The sequence below is a fragment of the Pithys albifrons genome, chromosome 26 (genome assembly GCF_047495875.1).
Source record: "Pithys albifrons albifrons isolate INPA30051 chromosome 26, PitAlb_v1, whole genome shotgun sequence".
NCBI lineage: Eukaryota > Metazoa > Chordata > Aves > Passeriformes > Thamnophilidae > Pithys > Pithys albifrons.
The window spans coordinates 1,206,592-1,219,400 of NC_092483.1; the positions used below are offsets into that span (position 1 = coordinate 1,206,592).

At 47.5% G+C, this 12,809-nt stretch overlaps 1 long non-coding RNA gene across 7 annotated transcripts; it reads right to left on the bottom strand.

Annotated features, from left to right (window-relative positions):
* Nucleotides 1–5,430: 5,430 nt before the first annotated feature.
* On the bottom strand, nt 5,431–10,385 carry LOC139683017 (uncharacterized). 7 transcript variants are annotated; one of them, XR_011699722.1, is made up of 5 exons: nt 10,171–10,360; nt 9,492–9,586; nt 6,712–6,831; nt 6,362–6,510; nt 5,431–6,217 (listed from the first exon to the last, which is right to left on the bottom strand). It is a non-coding gene; the product is annotated as an uncharacterized lncRNA (long non-coding RNA). The 7 variants fall into 7 exon arrangements; XR_011699723.1 differs by having other exon boundaries at nt 6,683–6,831; XR_011699727.1 differs by having other exon boundaries at nt 5,431–5,529; nt 6,056–6,217; nt 6,362–6,831.
* Between the last annotated feature and the right edge of the window lie 2,424 nt (nt 10,386–12,809).

The window sequence follows — 12,809 nt, forward strand, 5'->3', positions numbered from 1 at the left end:
TGAGCTGGCAGGGAAAAAGACTGGCTTGACTGAACAGACAGCTTTGGCTGAAACTCAGGACAAAAAGAGAGTTTAGGAACTTTGGAAGAAGGGGCAGGCAACTGTTATGGGTTTAGCCAGGTGAGCCTAAATTTAGGTTTTAAAGTTCAGCTAGGCCTAGGATTGTCAGCTGATTTAAGCTGGGCTGAGCTAGCTAACAGCTGACTTCTTCCAGCCAATAATATTGTATTCCATACCATACTACATCATCTCAAAGGGTGTAAAATCCAGTGTGTGGGAGTGGCTTGGTTAGTTCCATCACGGCTGCACTAAGAGGAAGACATCTAGCAGCTCCTCTACTATGCTAGGCCCTGCTTCTGTTGCCTCTGCTTGCATTTTGTTTGCATTCAGGGAAGTAGAAATATTTTGTTATTATAATTTCTCTTTCTTCCTGAGTGTCTTTTGAAGTGCTTATGAATTTAGAGTAATGGGCTTTGTATTAATTGGGGAGTGGGAAGTTATTTCTTGTTATACATAACTTGTGTGTGTGTTATATTGTAGTATCCTCTTAATATTCTCTTCTCTGTAAAAATACATGTAGTTAGTTTCAGCATAAACCTGGTTTGAAGGTTTTTCTTTCCTCTCCCTCTTCTTTTTCCCTTAGCTGGTTGGGGGGAGGAGGAACCCCCTTCACCCTGTCCTGGACAGTTGGCGTTTTGCCAGCTCAACCCAGGACAGATAATTGGTACATTGGCCGGCAAACGAAGGACACTAGCAAGTGTCCCAGAAAGTTGGCAGGGCTCTCGGGAGCATTGTTATAGAAACATTCCTTGATATCTGCATTGCTTGGGTACATCTAATATAAACAATATTCTCTTGCTACTGGATCCTCATTTTATTCCTTGTACTGAATGTTTTTGTGAGTTCAGACAGCTCAACGCGTACCTGCTCTGAATGTAGCCCCAGGAGTAAGACAGGGAGTGAGCGTAGTGTCTTATGGACTGTTCTGCGCGAACTAGGGGAAAACATGAAAAAATGGCACGGTGAACCCACCTCCATACTTAAAGCCCGAGTGCAAGAATTAAAACGGAAAGTAGCTGGCAAGAAAGCTGTCAACATAGTTGAAGCAAAGACCCCGGAAAAGAAACATTGATCTCCGAGACGCAAAAGAAACAACTCCTCCCATGCTGATGAAGGAGCCTCTGACAGAGCATCGCACACGTCAGATGGAGAATGCTCCGACCAAGAACAACAATAGAGGGGACCTGCCTCCTGCCAGGAGGAGGAGAGGGACGAGGATGATAATCGGGTTTACTGGGCTGTGTGGGTTCGATGGCCTGGCACATCGGATCCTCAGAAATACCGAGCTTTGGTAGATACTGGTGCCCAATGCACATTAATGCCATCGGAACATGAGAGTTCAGAGACTGTGTCTATTTCTGGAGTTACCGGAGGGTCTCAGGACCTGTCGGTGGTAGAGGCTGACATGAGCCTAACAGGAGACCAATGGGAAAAGCATTCCATTGTGACAGGGCCAGAAGCCCCTAGCATCCTTGGTATGGACTATTTAAAAAGAGGACACTTTAAGGACCTGAAGGGGTACCGATGGGCTTTTGGTGTAGCCACAGTGATTGAAGGAGAGTCCAAACAGTTGTCTGCTCTTCCTGGTCTCTCAGAAGACCCTTCTGCTGTGGGATTAGTCCGAGTCAAAGATCAAGAAGTACCGATGGCCACTGCAACTGTACATAGGCGACAGTATCGTACAAACCGAGATGCTGTGATTCCTATCCATAAAATGATCAGGAAGCTGGAGAGCCAAGGGGTGGTCAGCAGAACACATTCACCCTTCAACAGCCCTATCTGGCCTGTACGTAAATCAGATGGAGAATGGAGACTGACTGTGGACTATCGTGGCTTGAATGAAGTTACGCCACCGCTGAGTGCTGCTGTGCCACATATGTTGGAGCTCCAGTATGAGCTGGAGTCCAAAGCAGCAAAGTGGTATGCCACTATTGACATCTCTAATGTGTTTTTCTCCATTCCCTTGGCAGCAGAGTGCAGGCCACAGTTTGCTTTCACCTGGAGGGGCGTGCAGTACACCTGGAACCGACTACCCCAGGGGTGGAAACACAGTCCAACCATTTGTCATGGGCTGATCCAGGCCACATTGGAGAAGGGTGAGGCCCCAGAACACATCCAGTATATTGATGATGTCATTGTATGGGGAGACACAGCAGAAGAAGTCTTCGAAAAAGGGCAAAAGATTATTCAGATTCTCCTCAAAGCTGGTTTTGCCATCAAAAAGAGCAAGGTCAAGGGACCTGCCAGAGAGATTCAGTTCCTTGGGGTGAAATGGCAAGATGGACGTCGCCAGATTCCAACCTACGTCATCAATAAGATTGTAGCAATGGCTCCACCGACTAACAAGAAGGAGACCCAAGCGTTTCTGGGAGCCATAGGCTTCTGGCGAATGCACATCCCAGAGTACAGCCAGATCGTGAGCCCTCTCTATTTTGTGACCCGTAAAAAGAACATTTTCCAATGGGGTCTTGAACAACAACAGGCTTTCAAGCAGATCAAGCAAGAAATCGCACATGCCGTGGCTCTTGGACCAGTCAGGACGGGACCAGATGTGAAGAATGTACTTTATTCCACAGCTGGAGACAAAGGTCCCTCCTGGAGCCTCTGGCAAAAGGTGCCTGGTGAGACACGAGGGCGACCACTTGGTTTCTGGAGCTGAAGCTACAAAGGCTCTGAGGCCAATTACACCCCTATGGAGAAGGAAATCCTAGCAGCATATGAAGGCATACGAGCAGCCTCAGAGGTAATTGGTACTGAAGCCCAGCTTTTCCTGGCACCTCGACTACCAGTGTTAAGCTGGATGTTTAAGGGAAAAGTGCCCCCTACACACCATGCCACCGATGCCACGTGGAGCAAGTGGATTGCTTTGATTACACAACGTGTTCAAATTGGGAGCTCGAATCGCCCTGGAATTCTAGAAATTATAACCAATTGGCCTGAAGGTGGGAACTTCAGCCTGGCAGATGAAGAAGAGGAAGAGTCAGTGAGCCGAGCTGAAGAAGCTTCACCATATAATCAGCTGCCAGATGAAGAGACGCGCTATGCCCTTTTCACTGATGGTTCTTGCCGTATCGTAGGGAGGAGCTGGAAGTGGAGAGCAGCTGTGTGGAATCCCACCCAGCGGGTGGCAGAAGCCACTGAGGGGAAAGGCGAATCGAGTCAGTTTGCAGAACTCAAAGCTGTCCAATTGGCCCTAGACATTGCAGAAAGAGAAGGATGGCCAAGGCTCTACTTGTACACCGACTCATGGATGATAACAAATGCCCTCTGGGGATGGCTAGACCAGTGGGAGAAGATGAATTGGAGACGTAGAGGGAAGCCCATCTGGGCTGCAGATCTGTGGCAAGACATTGCTGCCAGAGTAAAGAAATTGAACGTGAGAATCCGCCATGTAGATGCCCATGTGCCCAAAGGTCGAGCTAACGAGGAACAAGATAATAACAGACAGGCAGACTGAGCTGCACAGATTGAGGTGTCACAAGTAGACCTCGATTGGCAGCAAAAGGGAGAATTGTTCCTAGCTCAATGGGCCCATGATGCTTCAGGCCATCAAGGCCGGGACGCAACCTATAAATGGGCACGGGACCGAGGGGTGGATTTAACTATGGACACTATTTCCCAGGTTATCCGCGATTGTGAAACCTGTGCTGCCATTAAGCAGGCAAAAAGGTTGAAGCCCCTTTGGTATGGTGGACGCTGGGATAAGTATAAATACGGAGAGGCCTGGCAGGTTGACTACATCACGTTGCCACAGACTAGCCAAGGTAAGCGCTATGTGCTTACCATGGTAGAAGCGACCACCGGATGGTTAGAGACATATTCGGTACCACATGCAAAAGCCCGGAATACTATCTTGGGCCTTGAGAAACAGGTCTTGTGGAGGCATGGCACTCCAGATCGCATTGAGTCAGATAATAGGACTCATTTCAAGAACAATCTAGTGGCCACTTGGGCACGGGAGCATGGTATTGAATGGGTATATCACATTCCATATCATGCACCTGCTGCTGGAAAGGTTGAAAGGTGCAATGGACTGTTAAAAACAACTCTGAAGGCACTAGGTGGAGGAACCTTCAAGAACTGGGATAAGCATTTAGCCAAGGCCACCTGGTTGGTTAACACCAGAGGCTCTGTCAATCGAGCTGGTCCTGCCCAAGCAGAATCCCTCCACACGGTAGATGGAGACAAAGTTCCAGCGATTCACTTGAGAGGCATGCTAGGGAAATCTGTCTGGATTACTCCTCCCTCGGGCCAAGACAAACCCATTTGTGGGATTGTTTTTGCCCAAGGGTCTGGAAACACCTGGTGGGTAATGAGGAAAAATGGTGAGATCCAGTGTGTGCCCCAAGGCAATCTAGCCTTGGGGAAGAACTAATTATGTGCTTTGAGTTTTGTTTTGCAGGAAACCAGACACCAGATGAGAAAGACCCAAACAAAGCCGGTACTGGTATCCCATGATGTCCAACGATAAGGCAGCCCTAAACTGTGAACTAGGCCTGAACTTGGAACTGTGACTCTAATCAAAAGGCAAAGGACCAAAGCTGAACTGATGCTGGCGTTGATCCTTGATGACAAGACATCTGCCTCGAAGGATCGCATATGGACTATATATATATATATATATATGTGCGGGATACAAGCAAATGCAAGAATAGAAGGATTGCGTGGAAAGACCAGTGTGGAATAAGGGGTGGAGAATGTAATAGTTTGATCCATGGCTTCCTCAGTAACCATTGTATCTAAGGAAGTTACAAGTATTCCACACGTGTCTTCCACATAGCAGGGGGGGAGTGGTTTTGTGCTTGGCTTCCCTTCCTTGGCTGAGGAGCTGGTGGGAGGTGGTTGGAGCCTGGTCCCTCCGGTTGTTCATGGTTCTCCTGTCCTGGGTGAGATTGTTTCATATTTATTCCCCTTCCTTGAGGGTTTTAGTTGTTTTGTCTGATACATTTGTTTCTTTTGGTTTGGTTTTGTGTTCTTCTCAATTTCCAGGGACTCCGTCCCCTATTCCCTTTTTCCCTTTCCCTTTCCCCTGAGGGTGGGATCCCACGTACTGTGTATACAGTGTAATTGTAAATGTTAGAAAATATAATTTATTCTTTTTATTCAGTTCAGTTTCTTAGAGTGCGTTTCTTTTCAGTTTTTTTTCCTTTCCTTTGCTGGGAAGGTTCTGGGAGGGGGAAGGGGGGCCAGTCCAGGGTTGGCAACAGCTAGGCCAAACCTGCGACAGCAACTCAGGAGGACTACAAGGATGTCATGAGGTTATACAGGGAGAAAATTAGAACAGCCAAAGCCCGACTAGAAGGTAATTGGCTACTGTCGTAAAAGACAATTAAAATGTTTTTACAAATGCATAACTAATAAAAGGAGGGCTAAGGAGAATATTTGTCCTTTATTAGATGCAGGGAGAAACATAATGACAAAGGATGAGTGACGGCCGTTGATCGGGGAAATAAATGACCCACTCTGCACCTGATGGAACAAAGACACAAAGTGAATATTTATTTAGGAACGCCACTAATATTTATAGGGTTCTGAGGGGAAGGTTCTGGAACTTGGACGCGATTGGGTGAGGGTAGGGACGGAGTGAGTAACTGGCAACCGGATAGCCAATGGGGAACAACTCATCAAATGATGGGAGAAGTAACCAATAGGACCCGAGGGATTAGGGCAGAGGCGGAAACAGGCAGAAGGGGCGGGTGCATCGCTGGTGGTGGCGGCGGCATCAGCAATTCGAGGCAGGGCGATCTCCAGACAGGGCCGCCCTGGCCCAGATGCTGCCGTGCAGCAGCAGCAGCAGCAGCAGCTACATTGGCAGCGCAGGACAGGGCCTGCCCCACAGGTGGTGAGTGGTGCGGTGACTAATCGGGGAAAAAGCCACTGGGGGAATAAACATGAAGGGACAACAATCACACAGGGGGATACAGAAAACTTTCCGAACCAAGAAACCTACAGTAAAATGCATAACTTTTAAACTCCAACAACAAAAGTCTCATACATATAGCGGGTCAGGTCGAAGCTGTTCCCCAGTGCCGTCCTCCACGGAGGTCCATTTTCACGTTCTCCCACAGATGAGGAAAAGGCTGAGGTACTTAATGCCTTCTTTGGCTCAGTCTTTGATAGTAAGACTGGTTGTTTTCTGTGTACCCAGCCCCCTGACCTGCAAGAGAGGGAAGAGAATGAAGCCCCTATAAACCAAGAGGAAATAGTAAGTGTCCTGCTACACCACTTAGACATGTACAAGTCTATGGGGCCAGATGGGATCCACTCAAGGGTACTGAGGAAGCCACTTTCAACTATTTACCAGCAGTCCTGGCTATCCAGGGAGGTCCCAGTTGACTGGAAGTTAGCAAATCATAGAATCATTAAGGTTGGAGAAGACCTCCAAGATCAAGTCCAACCTTTGGCCTAATACCCCCATGCCCACAAAACTGTTGCCTGTTGTCTAAATTCCTGTGGAAGTAGACAGAAACAATATTAATGGAGAAAGATGAAAGCTTTCAAGGTGCACACCCAAGGTCTGCTCACACACAGGCACAGGCCCACACATGCACACATGTGACCAGGGATGTTTCAGTTTTTATAACATCTCCAGAAATTAACATATGAGATATCTATAACCAACCATGATTCTCATTTCCCCTGGAGCCCCACCTATAGGGGTCTTCAGAACTGCCCTTTGGAGAAGCTCAGGATTTCTAGGCCTTCTTCTTGTGTTTTGTCTCCAAGCTGTCTTGCAAGTGGCATCTTCAAAACAGCGTGTCCCTGAGAGAGCTTAAGAATGTATGAGAAAACGTTTTAGTAACTTCTACTACCACCTAATATGTGAGCAACCCAGGAAAATCCATGTAACCTATACAAATCTAAAAATCTACAAAATATATACTAAAATCCTTAGGCATCAAAACCATATCATGAACTGCCACGCTCAATCATTTTTTGAACACTTCCAGGGATAGTGACTCCACCACTTTTCTGTGGATCCTGTTCCAATGCTTAACCACTCCTTCAGTGAAGAAAATTTTTTTAATATCCAACCTGAAGCTCTCCTGGTTCAACTTGAGGCCATTTCCCCTTGTCCTATTGCTAGTTGCCTGGGAGAAGAGGCCAACTCCCACCTTGCCACAAGCACCTTTCAGGGAGTTGTAGAGGGCAATGAGGTCTCCCCTGAGCCTCCTCCTTTTCTCCAGGCCAAACAACCCCAGCTCCCTCAGCTGCTCCTTGTAGGACTTATGTTCCAGACCCTCCAACTGTTTTGTTGCCTTTCTCTAGACACACTCCAGGAACTCAATGTCCTTCTTCTAGTGAGGGGCCCAAAACTGAACACAGGATTCAAGGTGTGGCTTCACCAGTGCCAAGGGGAACAATCAGTTCCCTAGTCCTGCTATCCGCACTCTTTCTGATACAAGCCAGGATGCCATTGGTATTCTTGGCCACCTGGGCACATGCTGGCTCATGTTCAGTGAACTGTTGACCAGCACCCCAGATCCTTTTCCATCAGGCAGCTTTCTTGCCTCTCTGCCACAGGCCTGTACCACTCCATGGGGTTGTTGTTACTGAAGTACAGGACCAGGCACTTGGCCTTATTGAACCTCATACAACTGCCCTCGGCCCATTGATCCAGGTTGTGATGTGTTCAACAAGAAGGGCTAGAAAGAGGATCTGGTAAACTACAGGCCTGTCAGTCTGACCTCAGTGCTGGGAAGGTTATGGAGCAGATCATCTTGAGTGCCATCACGCAGCACATGCAAGACAACCAGGGGATCAGGCCCGGTCAGCATGGGTTTATGAAATGTAGGTCCTGCTTGACTAACCTGGTCTCCTTCTATGATAGAGTGACCTACTTAGTGGATGAGGGAAAGGCTGTGGATGTTGTCTATCTAAACTTTAGTAAAGCCTTTGACACCATTTCCCACAGCGTTCTCCTGGAGAAACTGGCTGCACATGGCTTGGATGAGTGTACATTTTGCTGGGTTAAAAACTGGTTGGATGACTGGGCCCAGAGAGTGATGGTGAATGGAGTTAAATCCAGCTGGTGGCTGGTCACTAGTGGTGTTCCCCAGGGATCAGTATTGGCTCCAGTTCTGTTTAATATCTTTACTGATGACCTGGATGATGGGATCAAACGCACCCACATCAAATTTGCAGACAACACCAAATTGTGTGTGTTGATCTGCTTGATGGTAGGAAGGCTCTACAGAGGGATTTGGACAGGCTGGATCAATGGACCAAGGCTGGTTGTATCTGGTTCAAGAAGGCAAAGTGCCGGGTCCTGAACTTGGGTCACAACGACCCTATGTAATGCTACAGGCTTGGGGAAGAGTGGCTGGAAAGCTGCCTGGCAGAAAAGAATCTGGGGGTATTGGTTGACAGCCATCTGAACATGAGCCAACAGTGTGACCAGGTGGCCAAGAAAGCCAATGGCATCCTGGATTGTATCTGAAATAGTGTTGCCAGAAGTACTAGGGAAGTGATAATCTTCCTGTACTCAGAACTGGTGAGGTCACACCTCGAATCTTGTGTTCAGTTTTGGGCCCTTCATTACAGGGAGGGCATGGTGCTGGAGCACATCCAAAGAAGGGCAATGGAGCTGGTGAAGGGTCTGGAGCAAAAGTCTTATGAGGAGTGGCTGAGGGAGCTGGGGTTGTTTGGCCTGGAGAAAAGAAGGGGCAGGGGAGACCTTATCACTCTCTACAACTACCTGGAAGGAGGTTGTAGCAAGGTGGGAGTTGATCTCTTCTCCCAAGTAACAATTGATAGGATGAGAGGAAATGGCCTCAAGTTGCACAAGGGGAGGTTTAGATCGGACATTAGAAAAAATTTCTTCTCTGAAAGGGTTGTCAAGCATTAGAAAAGGCTGCCCGGGGCAGTGGTTGCTGAACTAGGACACCAGGATTAGCGTAAATTAATTATTCAAGTGTGTGCTAGTGTGGGGAATACACCAGGCTGCAGAGCTGCAGAGCTGAAGAGTTATCTAAGACCTTCCAAGCAGGGCAGCTAACCACATCCTGCCCTGTTCTCTCTATCTCCCGGGGTTACGAACTTCCCAGGGTTACCAGCTTCCCGAGGAGGGCGGGTCCCCTTCCCCACCCCGACCTGAGGGGGCCCGGGGTTGCCACAGTCCTGGCCTCCCCTCACCCCTGCGCTGCCAGGGCGGCAGCGGCGGGGCTGGGGGCAGGGCTGGGGCGGCCAAGCAAGGGCGGCTCTGTGAGCTGGGGCAGCATGGGTGGCTGCCGCCCGTCTCTGCCCGTCCTCGCCCCTTGGTTGCCGGACCATATAAAATGCCTTGTAACTTTGTAATAAACTTTCTCGCCACATGTCTCCCTGAGCGAACTGTGCTCCCGGCCTCGGGGGACTGGCGGGGACCGTCTCTCTTCTCCTCAACGTTGCATAAGTGATGCTTCTATGGACTTGGACCCAGGCAGAATTTCTACCGTGAAGATTTCTCTCCCGATTTCCTGGCTCAAGCGTGAAGTGTGGAACATCCCGTGCAGTACAGCGTCCGCAGCTCAGCGAGTTGGACTGCAACCTACCGCAGAAAAGATAGGCAGCAGCTGTGTAGCAACCCTTTTTATTTTCCCTCACCAGAGCCTCGAAAAAACAAAAAAAAAACCTGAAAAAAATGGGAGCGCTACCCTCCAAACGCCAGAGAAACTTATAAATGCCTGAAGGCAATAATATATATCCATGGCCATCCAATAGACAAAGAATCTCTTAAAGCACTTTCAAAATGGATTTTTGCTAACAAATATGCTGTTCCTAACAAAATAACATATACAAAATGGGATGAGCTTGGAAAAAAAAACTCTGGGAAGCTACACAAAATAGCGATTTTCTAGGATGTCAGGCGATACTAGCTTGGAGAATTATTCTAGACTCATTAGAAGAAAATGAAACAGAAAACACGCATGCATGTGAGAGAGGGACAGAACAGAAGTGTGATCGTTGCACGCGGAAAAAGTCGGGAACAGAATTAGGGAAAGAAAATACACTTCCAACACTCTCATCATACACAGACCAGGGCACCCCCGGTATCCCCCCACCCAAGATGGCTACAGCCACATGGCAAGGTCAGCTCCCTCCTACCCCACACAAAGGATTCAAATTACTTGCCCAGAGGTTACATCACAAGGCGGCGGCGCTTAACTCGCCATGCAGCCACAAGGTGCGGCGTTTCTTGCACCACCACTGAGCAGTTGCATTTACCCCACCGCCCCATTGGGGAGGAGGACCCCTCCCGTGGTGGCACCCACGGATGCAATGCACCTCACTGTGTCGGAAGGTGACGCCGTAGAGCCTCCCAAACTGCCCGGGGGTGTGGCGTATCCCGTCATGCCACAGGGCGGAGCGGCCCCCCCTGCATCACCGCCCACAGGCGTGAGGTACCCTTCTGCCTCACAGGGAGAGTTTTCCCCCCCACAGTGACTCCAAGTGGCATTTCTTCTGCGGCGCTGCCCAGAAATACTGCCGGTTGTGTAATACCACCGAGTTGCAGTTATCCTATCGCACCACTACGTGGCGCTGTCCCTCCAGCCATACCACCAAGTGCCCCCCCACCCCCCCCCCACCCCACGCCCCAAAAGCCTATCCCTAGTCTCATGCCAGGCAACAGGCTACAGCAGTGGAAGATTTAGATGTAGTGAAGGCATTCCCTGTTTTTTACCACCTTAACAACCCACCCACCTATGAACCTGTACCCTTCCCTGTTCTGAATTATGTGAAAAAAGCACTTTCCAATTATGGTATTAACTCCCCTTATGCTATTAGCATTTTCAAGTCACTTTTCACGGTATACGCATTCACACCAAACGACATAAAGACACTAGCTCACACATATTTCACACACATACAAGCTTCACTATTTAAGGACGAATGGCAAAGATTAATTCAAAAACAAGCCAAACTTACCTTCTCCACCACTGGTATGCTAGTACTGCACACTTAACAAATTGTTCAGAGTTGGACCATATATTTCCAATTTGGCACAGGAAAAAATTCCTTTAAATGAATTAGAAATATCAAAGAATTTGGCTTTTGAAGTGATTCAAACCATTGCAGAGGTGTCTGAAGCCTCACCTTCTTTTACTCAAGTATAACAAAAACCCACAGAGCCATTTATAGACTTTGCTGAGAGGCTGAAAGATGCTATTTCAAAACAAATTAAACAGTCACAAGGACAAGACGAACTGTTTTTAAAACTAGCCGTTAAACAAGCCAATGATGATTGTCAAGCAATATTAAAAACCCTGAAAGATCCAACTCCAATGGATACGGTCAAAGCATGCAAAAACGTAGGGTCACATACGTACATCAAATCCCTGATAACAGAGACTATGGCAGTGCAACAGCAACAAAAAGACACTACCTGCCACCATTGTAAACAGACTGGACATTTCGAAAAGGATTGCCCTGAGCTGAAAAAGAAAACACCTGCAATATCACACAGCTTGTGTCCTCGCTGCAGAAAAGGACCTCACTGGGCGAGTGAATGCAGACCGCTATTCGATAAAGAGGGTGTGGTAGTTTTAGTTAGGCCTCAAATTAGCAGGCTCAAGGAGTCTGCATGGATTGGGAGAGACAGGTATCCCCTGACGTAAGTAACCAAAGAAATATTTCATACCAGATGACACAAACCTGAGATATGAGTACAGAAGTAGGAGGTGTTCACTCAGTGCCATCATGGCCGAAGTAGAGGCAGGACATGCTACAGCTGTTCTGCTGTGCTGGGCCCTGCTCCTGCTGCTGCTACTTGCATTTTGTTTGAATTCAGGGAAATAGAAACATTTTGTTGTTATACTTTCTGTTTCTTGCTGGGTGTCTTTTAGGGTGCTTATAGATCTACAGTGATAGAATCTCTTTTCAATGGTGAGTGGGAAGTTATTTCTTGTTATTTCTAACTTGTGTGTGTGTTATATTGTAGTTTAATTTTTCTCTTTTCTGTATAAATATATATAGTTAGTTTAAGAAGAAATGTAGTTTGAAGGGTTTTTCCCCTTTCCTCCCTTTTCTCGGTGGTGAAGTCCAAAAAGGCAAAATAAAACTGTTTAGAGACATAATTTTAGTCAGAAAACAGTCAAGGTATTTATTTATTGGTGCAACATTGGGGAACTCCCCGACTAGTGTCGGACAATAGAGTTCCAAAATCATCAGTGTAAAGCTGCAGTATTTATACATTGCCGATAAGTGATTACAACATACATGCATAAATATTCATATGATTGCAACACTTGATTATAATATTCATAGCAGGCGGGGTCTAGGCGGAGTCATCGGTGGAGTTGTCTATTTGAGGAATATTATGGTGGGAGATCCTGTTACTTAATCTGGTGGTGGTCGTATCCAGCTCCTCTTCCTCGGTGAACTTTTCAACTCCTGCATTTTTTGGCTGGCTCCTAGGGTTGATTTTGCTAAAGGTTGCACCTGGGACTTCTTGTCTCCCCCCCCCTCCAGGTCAGTTTGTTCCGCTTCATGTCTACGTTGCCTAGGTGTGCACATTTTTACTTTGTTCTTGAGCAAGTTTCTAGAGCCAAAGCAATAAAAGTTCTGAGGCCAATTACACCCTATAGAAAAAAAATCTTAGCAGCGTATGAAAGCATACGAGCAACCTCAGAAGTAATTAGTACCAAAGCACAGCTTTTCCTAGCACCCAAACTACCAGTGCTAAGCTAAATGTTCAAAGAAAAAGTGCCCTCTACGCATCATGCCACCGATGCTACGTGGAGCAAGTAAATTGCTTTAATTACGCAACGTGT